Source organism: Ischnura elegans, chromosome 4 (assembly GCF_921293095.1).
Source record: "Ischnura elegans chromosome 4, ioIscEleg1.1, whole genome shotgun sequence".
Classification (NCBI taxonomy): domain Eukaryota; kingdom Metazoa; phylum Arthropoda; class Insecta; order Odonata; family Coenagrionidae; genus Ischnura; species Ischnura elegans.
Genome location: NC_060249.1, coordinates 117,072,744 through 117,085,528, shown reverse-complemented (window position 1 = coordinate 117,085,528; position 12,785 = coordinate 117,072,744).

Here is a 12,785-nt window from a genome sequence, read left to right as displayed (position 1 = left end):
GCGCCGGATCCCATATACTTGATGCACATTCAATGTGTTGCTGTACTAGTACACAATCGCACTCCTCTTTCAATTTTTCGCCCGAAAATATTCCCACAGCACGCTCGTTGAGTCCTAGCTTCATTAGGGCTCTGCCACAAATATTTCTTATTGTTTTGTTGTGTTTAAGTGTTCCCCACGATATGTTCGCAGTTATCGTAACTCCTAGATTCTTCATTTCATTTGTCGACCTTATGTCCGTGCATGACTACCTAAGCAAATGTTGTGATCCCTTAAAATCTGTTCAAACGATCCGTTCTACCGCCTTTAGTATATTTCCGACATCCTATACCATATCTCCTATGCATATACTCCTGTGCTAACAGATCTTCCGATTTCTAAGCGCTGGGCTGGAGCCGACTCGAGAACCATCGATGATCAATTGTTGTGGGGAAATGGTCACCGGCCACCAGCGAGGTCCGCTTCGCTCTTCGCACTGGGATTGTGACGGGAAAGAAAACTGATTGCGGAGAGGTATCATTGGAAAGATAAAGCGATTCAAGCTATCGATGCCGACTAATCAGAACCTATGGCGAAGAATTAATCAACCAACGATGGCGTTCTTTCGCGAATGAAATGAATTACTTTAAGATTTCTAATATATTTGCCGTCAAGTGTTAATTCTTCGGCATTTGAAATTAGATATTTCAGACGGTGCGGCAATGATTGTGACCGAGGTGGCCTTCGATGCCACTGAGACATTTTGTTTCCGACCATAAAGTATGTTCTTGTTTATGGTCAAATAATGTTGATCCAAATGTCGAAGATCATTCATATAAGAGTCTCATGAATATTTAACCATGGCCTCTGCGAACAAGCTTTCTGGTTCATTATATCCAGAGACGACAAACCCGGTATCCAGACACAAAAGCCTTCTTAGAAGATAATGAGTCGCAAAAATCTATATTATCAGGGAAAAGAGTACCGTAAAACAGCCTCAACTTGCCCCACTTGCACTCGACTTTGCCCCAAATATTTTGACTCCTCACTTTATTTTTGTTTAAACCTCTTGAAATATTTTTTAAAATTTTTTATTTCTTTCAGGTTAGATTGTCCATATTTTACAGTTGCTGAAAATCACCTTTTTGGATCAGTAAAGTATTCAAAATATTTTTTTTGTTTTTCAATGTCGGTGGAGCAAAGTCAGGCGGGAATCGGGTGACTTTTCCCCAACATTTTATTCCTATTATAACACACACAAGAAAAGATGTTTGGAGAAATGAAACACCATAGGAGTATTTTAAAATAGTTTGTATGTTAGAAAGTATTAACTTTAAGACTAGGCTCCTGGCTTTCTTTTATATTTAGAGGGCATTTTACTACCTACACCAAAAATGAACGAAAATAAAGTGTAAGGACATGGGAGGGGAAAGGAAAACGGAAAACTCAAATTCAACAGTAATTTTACGATAAAACATTGAACATTCCCATGAGATGAGAAACTATGCGACTTTTCCCCAAGAATATGTCTGGGGTAAAGTCATTCAAGATTTCTCTGAAAAGGTACATTGTCCCAGAAACTTGCTAATATAATCCTTCGTGATTGATGTGAACAAAAATATGAATTATGCAGCAGATCTATGGTAAATTTTGAGTGAAAAATACATAGCTCACCTTCTGGAAGCGTCTAGGAGGCGGACAATCAGCAACTTTTTACATATAAACTTTAGTACCACAAAAACACCCTCCTCACAAAATCAACAGCACCCTTCACTAGAACATGCAAGACTACTAGAAAAACCTTTTAATGTCTTGCAGTGTTGCCAAAGATGCCAAGAAAAATAGAAAAACCCTCCCAATCGACAACATAGAATCCATTTCTATGAAATGAAACATTGTTGACGGGGTGGGGAAAAGTCAGGCCGTTTTGCGGTAGATTTTCGAGGCTGATCTGTGCAACTAGTACTCAGGGTCATTAAAATAGGAGTGACTGCTCACAATTGAAAATTAACTACTTGTAACGACAAACGCCAACGCATAGAGAGGGTTTTGGAAAAGGCTATCGACAGATAATACGATTCACAACATTAGGGAAGAACAAGCAAGGATGTTTAGAGAGAAACCCACCGACGGCATAAGCCTACTCTTACCTGATGAAACTAAGGGTTATCACCTTATCGTATAAATTACCCTTCACATAAAACCCTTGCAGGAATTGAGATTGGCCAATAAATTTCCAAACACACCAAGATTTTAACCTGGACCTTTGGAACAGTGAGTCAACACTTTAGCCAACACCGCTTAAAACGAGCTGTGTACCATATTTTTTGCATTATTTCCATGACGATAACTTTCTTATAACCGCGTAATTCTATCTACACTCGCATTTAGAATTACTAATTCCCAAATTGTTTATTTACTTTGAAGTTTGCTGTTTGCATTTAAAGGTTATATACTTGGCGCAATGTAACCAAGATGGCGGGAGCATGTTAATCTAAAAGAGAGATAATTATGGCAGATATAAGTCTTGGTTGGCAGTTTCAGACACCGACCGCATCAACAAGTAATTAGAAATTTATCATACTTAGTAGCCGAGTTTGCAAGAAAAGTTTAAGCTAGAAAGTGGGTGAGAAAAATATTTTGTCAGACCTTTCATAAAAAATAACCCACTTGAAGATTGTGTAATTTATCCCACCAAAGTGCAGGAGGCATATTACAGGCCGCAGTCGTAAAACATTCCTAATTAGTATAACGCTGGCATGAAATCAGATGCCCCAAAATAAAACATAGCATGCATCCACTACAAATAATTCCTTGAAAGTAATATTTTAAATAACCTCTTACTTTATCACCAATTATGAGAAAAGTTTTCTTTGATGACTCTTGGAAAATACTTTATCGACGTTAATGTATCTCGCAACAAAGGCTGGGATAGCTTAAAGATGGAGAACAAAGAGCAGAGCAAGGTTTAGCATGGCTTAACTTGAACTTTAGCCGATCTTTTTCTTATACTTATCCTCATAGAAATGGAAATCCCCAACAATGTTCGACAATTATGTCTCTGGCTGACGGTTATACTAATGTACACGCTTTTATTATACTAGGAAGGAAGACTCTCGAGTCAAGTTTCATAAATATTTTCTCAGTTGGGGTTTTTCCCGTCCTAAGGGACAATGAATTCTATCCAAATGTTTTCCAAACATGTCCATCAGCCCGGCGACCTTTCTTATGATGCCATTTAGTAAATTTTAGATAAATAAGACCATTTTCCGCATGATTTCGTGAATAAAATAGGCTCTGTATAAAATTTTTACTATTAACTGCCGAGAATGAAAGATGTTGTTTGCAGTAACGCACATAGGCACAGTGGTGGAACTACGGGGGGGGGAAGGGGTAAGGGCCCCCCCTTGGGTATCCAGTTTACACTAGATAGAATGGTAATTTTTTCCGACCCCACTTAGCCCCCCTTTTCCCTATCCTAGATCCGCCAATACATAGGCATAACGAACTATGCAAACCAGAGAAGAAAGTTCAGCGAAAAAATTTGAACCGATGGTGTACATTATCTGATCGGTATTTTCCAATTACCGTTAATTTGATACAGTACTTGTAAATCACAATTCCAGCGTGAGGAACGATGCGGACCGCGCTGGTGATGGGCGTCCATCACCACACGCCAATTGACCATTGATAATTATCGAGTCATCCCCGTGCGATACAGCGCAGCGCTTTGGAATTTTAATATCTGATAGGAAAGGAGTGGAAGATATAGCATTGGAGGTTGAAAATATACCTGATTGATAAACCTGAAGATTCAAGCGGGAATCTTGGATAAGCAAAATGGTTTTTCACTGTGATCATATTTTTAGTGAGTAGGTATACATCTCTTAGAAATTTATATTCGGGTAAACCATACATTGAGAAGTTTTTTATAGTTCCACGCAGAGAGAACGCTATTTTGAGGTGACTACTAATATTGAAAGTAATAATTTCGTGAAGAATTACAATAACATTATATTTGTGACACGAGGCTTTCAATTTACTACTTTTCCTCCATGAATCTGAAAGGCAATCAAGGATAGAAAATCAATGGCAAATCATTATGAAAGACTTTCACCTTATTTCACTTTCAGTGAATAACTCATTCTTAATTCACAGCCAAAATGGAAAATCATGACGAATAAATACGTCAGAGGAGCGGAGACGGTATATGGAAGAATATTTTTATATGCAATGCTGGGGTTTTGGTACTTTTATACAAAATCATATGCGACAAAGTTTCGGAAATATATTTACCATTTTAAAGGCTTAGTATATGCAAAGATGAGAGGTACTGTTCAAAGGCTGGTCAAGAATTAAATTAATTCTACGGTGCTAATAAACCCATTGAAACAGTTTAAATAATATGATTCAAATTCACCCATATCGCAAACCAGGGAAACTTCCTACCATAAGTTTTCCTGGATATCACACAATTACTTATACCACAAAGTTAATCAAGAGTTAGTGAAACTTCCTACCTATTGGATGATTTTCTTCCATTGATCATATTGTGACTGGTATGCCTATGCTGCCTTACTTTAATTTCACGCATCGTAAAATTATTTCACTACCTGTACATCCATTATTGAATTCAAGTGTTTCAACTACATAAACCTCGCTTGTTGCATAGAATTAGGAGCGTCTGTCGAAGCCAAGTTCTTCAGGACTCAGTTCATTTACTCTACCACGCAAACGTAGTCACCAAACAACGTCGTCCGAAGATTATATATCATGAAAGAATTCCAAGGATTATTAAATTATTTTTCCAGAAGTCCATAAAACCGCCAAACACTCTCAAAATTTCAGACACGGCTCAAAATTCTCTCGAGTCGTCACGGGGGAGCCTAATCACGCGTCAACACTGCCCTCTCTTCACGGTCGCATGAAATTGCACTCTTTTACGCGAACATGTCAAGGTCAACATCAACGAAGAAATTTTCCAATGGAGAGGGAGACGAGGGAGGCAATTGGTCACGTAATTAAGGAGACACCCTCTTACAGCCTCCCGCGACAAGTCAACCGTGTCGGAAACTTCTGTACCATTACGGCAGGGAACATTTATACGGCCGGAGTAGCCGAAGGAAGCTACCCTCTTCTATTAACGAAAAAAAAAAACGCTTCCAAATATTTCGCCTTATCCAGAAGTGGGGTTGCGAGCAAAAAATTCGAAGATTTATCGAAAAAAATAGAAAACTTTTATATGGTAGCTTGAGACCGGATTTGAGTCCCTGTTTGTCCCTCATAATTTTTCCTGGTGCTCACTGGTTGTTCGCACCATTGCTCCGAACACACTTCGGCCATCTCAAGGTGAAATTTTTTTACCTTGCACTCGCAAGTAGCGTGCCCTGACTTTCATCTTCATCCCTATAGGTCCCTATCCTTAATCCATTTCCGTAGGTGCCAGTAGCACGATCATATAGCAGAAGGGATGTGCAATTCACGAAGAAAAGTCTTAAAGACCTTCCAATGATTGTCTTTTATTCCCATCAAACGTGTACTACTGTATTATCCTTGCTTTTTTCAGCTTACAACGAGAATCGCATATTTTTATGCGCCAGAGAGAAGTTCATGGCCGTATTAAGTTATTGAGTCAGTAAATAAGTCATGAAAATTTTTTTTTATGTCTAAGGATATTTGATAAAAAAACTCGTCATAATTACTAGAACTCAATTAACAAAGTATGTAACTAAAATAGAATATTTCTCATACATCTTGAAGAAACTGAGGGAAAGATTATTGCGAAATTTCCATAGTTATATTAAACAGAACTAAGGACCAAGTTGGTTTGTTGGGTGGAGTTTATTTCCATATTGATGACCCGTTATAATTCTATTGTAGCGCAGAATGGACGTTCATATTTATAGCTAAATGTACTGTGAAGTTCACTGACCTAAACGTTAATACTAGGCAAAACGGGTGGGACATTCAGAGGAAGCTTGTAGAGCATGAAAAACAAACTCGCTGGATTAATAGCTCATTCCTTTTCATTCATCTTTTTCCTCAAGGTTCATTCACATTATAGCCTTAAGGCCTTTTTACACGGTACATTAACACGTACAGGTTAATGTCTAAATGTATGAACGCGAGAATGAGCGCCTAAATGCACCGTGTAACCACCCAACTTGTGCGAATGCATGCACAGAAAATAGAACCTGTTCTAATTTGGTTCATGCATTCGTACATGTTCCGTTCCCGTCCACAAAAGTCATTCACGCAAACGTACGTACGTGTTAATGTATCGTGTAAACAGGCCTTTAAAAATGTATAATTTTGGGAAGATGACGCTCAAGAGCGAAATCTAGGTTGGTCATATAAATTTTCATGGCTGCAAAAGCATCGATGTATTATTCATTTCATAGTATAACGGCGGAATAGATCAAACTGGTATCTGGGATCATTTCCAATCACGTGACCGAAGGACTACAGCCATAAGGACTTGAAATTGGCATCATTACATTTATGAGCGCGGGATCTTGCTAGTCTTAAGTAACTTACATACATGAACAAACGGCGAGAATGAGGAGTATGCACTGCGCTTGAGGATGAATCCAACATACAAAATCAATGCTAATCGCCTAATTATGCATTTCAAGGATTCTCGCCTCAATGATCACCCGAGTCACATTTAGGGCCAGATATCGCAATGTATGGGTTGATGAAAGGGGAATAATAATTTTCATATTACACATTAAGGAGAATAGAGTCTCTGTCGGCGGAGAGTTCAACACCCGACACGTTTTTAAATGCTGGTGGGTGAATCGTGGGACAGATTCATGTTTTTTTTCTACTCAGCCCGCATAAAATTATAACAACGGCGCCGAAACCGAAACCACGGGCCATACATAGGGCTTCAGGGTTGATTCGGAAATTTTGATAGAGCAAGAATGGTGTTTGATGCTTTATTCAACGAGAATCGCAAGTACATCCACCTCTAAAATTCAAATTACTCGAACAATGCTACCGATAAAATCAGCGATCATCCACGTCAAATAAAATTGGAGGGAAATTGGTCGACAATGTGGTTACGGGGTCTTAAATATTGGATGATTGCGCTCGAAGAAATAACATCTCGGATGTGACGAAACAAGAACATGATTGCCTCTGGGTTAATTGAAAATATCTTAGAATTATCTGTAGGCCAGTCAACCTACCTTTGGTTTGTAGCAACTGTATATTACAATTTAAACTTTTTTGTGTACTAACCAATATTCAAGGGAATTTGGAATCAATCCCATGTTTACAATGAGGCTCCAAACTACTATAAATTACTTTGCTTAGTTGGTATAGGGGCAGAAAGAAAAAATGGCAGCCTCTATCGAGATATATACTAGGATCTTAATTACAATCAATATAATGTTATTTTCACAACAAATTTCTGCATTTAACTCCATTTGACCCTCAATGCCTCTTGGTTTCCGGCATTTGCCCATATTAGTGTCCAGATATAGCGTACAAATCGTATATTTTGAGTTTTGTCGATAACACCGAGAAAGAATCAGTGAAAATCTCGCCGGCTAGTAATGGTGGAAATAAGTAAGTTTTGGATTATACGCATGTATACCAGGCTGAAAAAGAAAATCTATAATCTCATACAATAGTTTCCTTTCATTAACGGCGAAAACCAGTGATTGGTTTATTCCGTGGTTAGAATTGTTTGGATTGAACCGGCAAGTTTTTTTTATTTCAAGTAAAAAATTACTCCAATCCAATTTGGAGCCAGAAAGCAGAATTTCATTGCATCATACGTTGAATAGGATCCATTCCTGAGACTTTAATGCGCTATTTTTTCCGTGTTATTCCTGAAAAACTATTTATTTTTAATCTACATTATTCATTAAAACAGACCCGTGTTTCAGAAAAACAGCAGAGTGATCATCTGGAATACTTACAGTCGTAAGGTAGAAAACTGGATCATATATAGTAAAAAATGTGGATTAATACTATGATATTATATGGAAAATGGTTATTAAAACTCCATCAAGTACAGCCGCAGGTGATATTTCAAATTTTTTCCATGCTCGCAATACTATTGAGCATGATCGAAGAGCAAAGTGGTTCAAATAATGACCTCAGGGAGCCCAGCTTTCGGTGGCTACTCAGCCACGCTGAATCATCTGTTTATATTTTCTTTGAGGAATAGCTCCCGTTCAGTTGCTTGGATAATAATAAACCAAAGCTTTTATCTTTTGCTGTTCACTTTGCCTGAAGTATTTCTCCCGATGGTTGTGGAGGGCAAGAGAGGAGTGGGCGAGGTCTGCGTCGCATTTCCAAAGCGATGGGGAGTCATCGGAAGCTGAGACGGCTTAATCAAGCGAAGGACCACAGGTTGATACTTCAAACTGGGTGAAAAGATATGGAAGAAGAGGAGAATCATCCAGAATGCAAAGGTCTTAGGCTGTCGAAAGCCCTGAGCAGAGCAAAATTTGATGAGAACGATCCGAGATGATAGGTACTTTTGGATTTTATGCGTCTTAGGCAACACTTTAGATTTTATTTGGGCACCCGACGGTACACGAACGAAGTCCTAACAGAATAAGACGCATTAATGCGTCTAAAATAGTTGTAAGAGTCAACATCAAAGTGAGCATATACTATATACTTTGCATATTTTATTTAACATAATTATCTTCCACAAGATCTTGCCTCGCACCGATGATTTCATTAGTGATATCATAGAGTAAGTATATATATAGAGTAAGTAAGTATTATATACTTACTATATGGTGATATAAACGCCAATGGGAAGTAAAAAGATAAAATACATCCAGAAAATATTTCGAGAGAAAACTTATTTTCATTGAGATCACATGTAGCGTATTTTACGCTTAAATTATCAAATTTAAGCCTTATGGATCCTTTCTTGTTTTTTCGTAATTACAATGGCGTCAAAACTTATCACCCTCCAACACATCTATCTACCTTGAGCCGCTCAGGCAGTCCATGCCTCAACCTAATCTCATGAGACGCTATAGGACAGTTTATATATTTATTCATAGAACCTTTAAATGAAGTTCGAAGCTTTCCATGATATTTTATTTACGCTTCGGATAAAACCTTCCATCCTAAATTCGAGACTCTCACGGCATAACTTAGCACCTGCCTAACTCGACCGATGTCAATCCTTCCATTTTTCGGCGCAGCACTTTTCAACTCTATCCTTAAATACCCGATTTCTTCGAGGATTGACCGTAAAAGGGGGTTCGGATTGTGTGATGGCAAGAGCGTTGGCCTCCCACCGTGTGGACTCGTGTTCAAATCCCGGCGATGGTAAAGATTTCAAAGAGAAGACTCCATCCACCGGTTTGAACGTTAAGCCGTGGTCCTCTTGGTGCTTTTCGTTGAGAGCAGGCTAGTGCCGTAGCCGGGTTTCTCTCCACCCTTCCTTCCCTACCCTCCCCTATGGCGCGAAAAAACCTCAGCTGTCGTTCGCCGCCTCCAAATACCTTCCGAACAACGGTATTTAAGTGGCGCTAGAGTCCACTCAAATGTATAAATTGAAAACATCTTGGAATTATCGGTAAACTCGTTAGCCCACCTTTATTTATAGCAACGGAGTGTTAAAATCCAAAACTATTTTCGTGCATTTACCAATATTCATGGGAATTTGGAATCAATTCCTTATTCAAAAGAAAGCTCTAAGCTATAATGAATTAATTTGCGTAGTTGGTGTAGGGGTAGGCAGATGAAATGACTGCATCTATCGAGATATACGCTTGGATCCCTTTCCCACTCAATACAATGTTATTTTCATGACATATTTCTGCATTTAACTCCATTTGACCATAAAAACCACCTGAATTCAAGTATCCATACATGTTAGTGTCCAAATCGCGTATACAAATCGTATAATTCGATTTTTGTCGATAATGCTCAGTGAAAAGTTTTGAAATGTCCTAGTATATCATAAATTATGTAGCTTTTTAATCATAATGTAAGTCATGAATTCTGTTTACATTAGACGATAAAGGATCAGTATAAACCGATACAATGCGTTATCTTCATCATTGGAATCAAAACTGCATGGAATTGTGTTGTAAAATATCGAAACACCGTCATATTAAAATTCCATTGTTCCTCTGCTTCTAGGCTAAAATGAACAATGCCTCACAATTAACGCAACAATTCATCCTCACCTCAAGATATACTGAAATATTGAAGTGTTATTGAGTGTAAAGTAACGACATTTGAAATCGTGGCGGTCTTCAGCGACGCTTTTCGCATAGGTGGCGGGAAATCGAAACGTGAGGACTCACAGAGCCGCAACGGAGCCCGTATTTATAAATAACAATTTCTCGCTGTTGCTATGGGTGAAATAATTCACTACGAAAATGCTTAAGCGAGACGATGAAGGAGCACTATTTATAGCCTTGACATTACATTTTCCTGTAGCGAGTAGCATATGGAGCGAGGATATGGGGTCCGACGCAGAAAGAATTAATCAGTGAAAGTAATACTATATACATCTACGAGGTACCGTGCAAGCCACCACCACGGTGTGTGGCATGGGGAGATTCCACACCTCGCATGCAGCACTCGCCCTACCCTTAAACCCTCGCGCTGTAATGACGAGTCTAGCTCGTCATGAACGTTCAACGCCAAACCGCGCAATGAAGAGTGTATCTCGTCATCGGGTTTTCATAATTTTAGCACTATTTAGAGGAACAATATAATTAATTTGAAAGGTTAACAAGTGTTAAAACATACATATTATAAATAAATAATTCATATTACATGGAACATAATGCATTGGAAGGATTAAAATGATTTTATTCGAGTAGCGATAGTGCAGACGTTAGATGATACGACTTTACAGCGGGTCCGTAATTCAGTAGAGTTTCAATATAGGCCCTATATGGATATGTATGACTTGGGGGTGTCACCAATTTCTGGTTGAGAAAGATGTCAACCTGTGAGAATAGAGAATGCATCCACAGATTTACTGGTCCAATTACGGAATCGTCCACAGCCAGTTGATCACTCCGTTCTATGCGAACTGTAACGGCTATTAGCGTGTGCGAAAGATCAATGTACTCGTCTCCGTACCCTGGTATGACAAACTCCAATGGTGCGTTGTCAGTTAACGTGGTGACGGGTTTGTAATGTATCCATTGTCCATCTTCAATACTCGTTTGCGTGGGCGGAATTGAGAAAAGATCCAGCTCCGATTTCTCCATGTTTAATAATCACATTTTATTTCAAGGTTCTACGTTGATTACAAATTACAAAATATCATTTCATTACCAACCATTTGAAAAAGAACCACAGAAAAAATAAGTGGCGAATAGAAGCAGGACATTCGGAAAATTAATCGCAGTGGTAGGGGTTAATGAGACACGCGCTCGCATTGCCGAACGCAGGCCAAGTGCACAGGACAACGACACGCGGACAGACCAGAAACTAGGAGAGTGATAAGGGCACGAACATGCTACCATCCATATTAAACTGGGCAGTTCCATATGTAACGGAATTACCTTTAGAGAAAACTATGCTATAGGATATTTCGATAAAACTGTAAAATACAAAAAAAATGTCAAACTTCTAACTAAGCATGATCAAAAAACATTTATGAAGGTGAGTTTCATGTACAGAAACAAAAATAAATTATTGAAATACCTTCTAATTGTGCCCAAAATTAACATGTGACGGAATCACTGCCAGATCAACCTCCTAAGTGTAATATTTCAAGCATCTTCAAAACTCTTTGAATCGAAGTATAATTTGAAAACTTTTAATAAGGCTCTGAGAAATGTTTCAAATACTGATTTCATAACATAAAATCATTTAGCTGTAGATTTATCAGGGTAAAAAACTCCAGCCTAAATTTTAATTTGGGAGAAAAATTTGACATTTTCATGGAAATGCCCAACTATTATTCAGTAACAGGAAACGAAGACTTAACTTAATAATGAATACAATACGAAGGAAAGCTGTGCGATTTGTTAATAACTCCTTTGGGCATACAGAAAGAATCACAAAAATGTTTAACGAATTAGGTTGAGGGCCGCTGGAGACTCGGAGGTTGCGCGCTAGGCTTAGATTGCTTCAGCAATAGGGTGGTTTCCTATTATTTTTTTATTGCCTAAATTGAAAGATTATTACTCCTGGAGTACGTATTTCACGCTTTTAGATTTTTAAATGACGATATCTATTTTTCGCGATTAAATGAAAAGTGAAAATTTTCAAGCGCGCGAAAACGCGACGCTTAAGTATGAATGTCGGGAAGTCTCTCCGCGTGACGTATTTCTGGTTCCCCCTCCCGCCCTGCGAGGTGACCTTGAGGCGAGGCTTAGCTCTGATACGACGCAGGCTGCTAGCGGCTAGCCTAGTACCCTGCTGGCTGGTAGCGCTTGGCTTAAATAAGGATTATTAATAACTTATCAAACGAGGAAAACTTTCCGACATTAGCCAGTTTTAATAAGTGATTGTTAAGACATGTTTCCCTGAGCTCTGCGCCTCATGCATGCAATGGTAACCTCAGACGACGTATAACTCCTATCTCCTCGTATAGAAACTAGGTCCCTGTGACGTCACGCGGAGTGGCATCGCATGGGCGCCAATCTGGCCCTTTTCAAATGAGGATAGAAATGGACCATTGCCATTCGTCTAACCCGGTATTTCTAAAACAAAATAATTCGTATATTATGAATACACTAATGGTAGGTAACGAATCGCAATCAATGCCTTTCGTTTTCTTTGATGAAGGAAACCACCCTATTGAAAATTGATATCTCTCAGAGCGATGCGGAGATAATCATATTAGAACT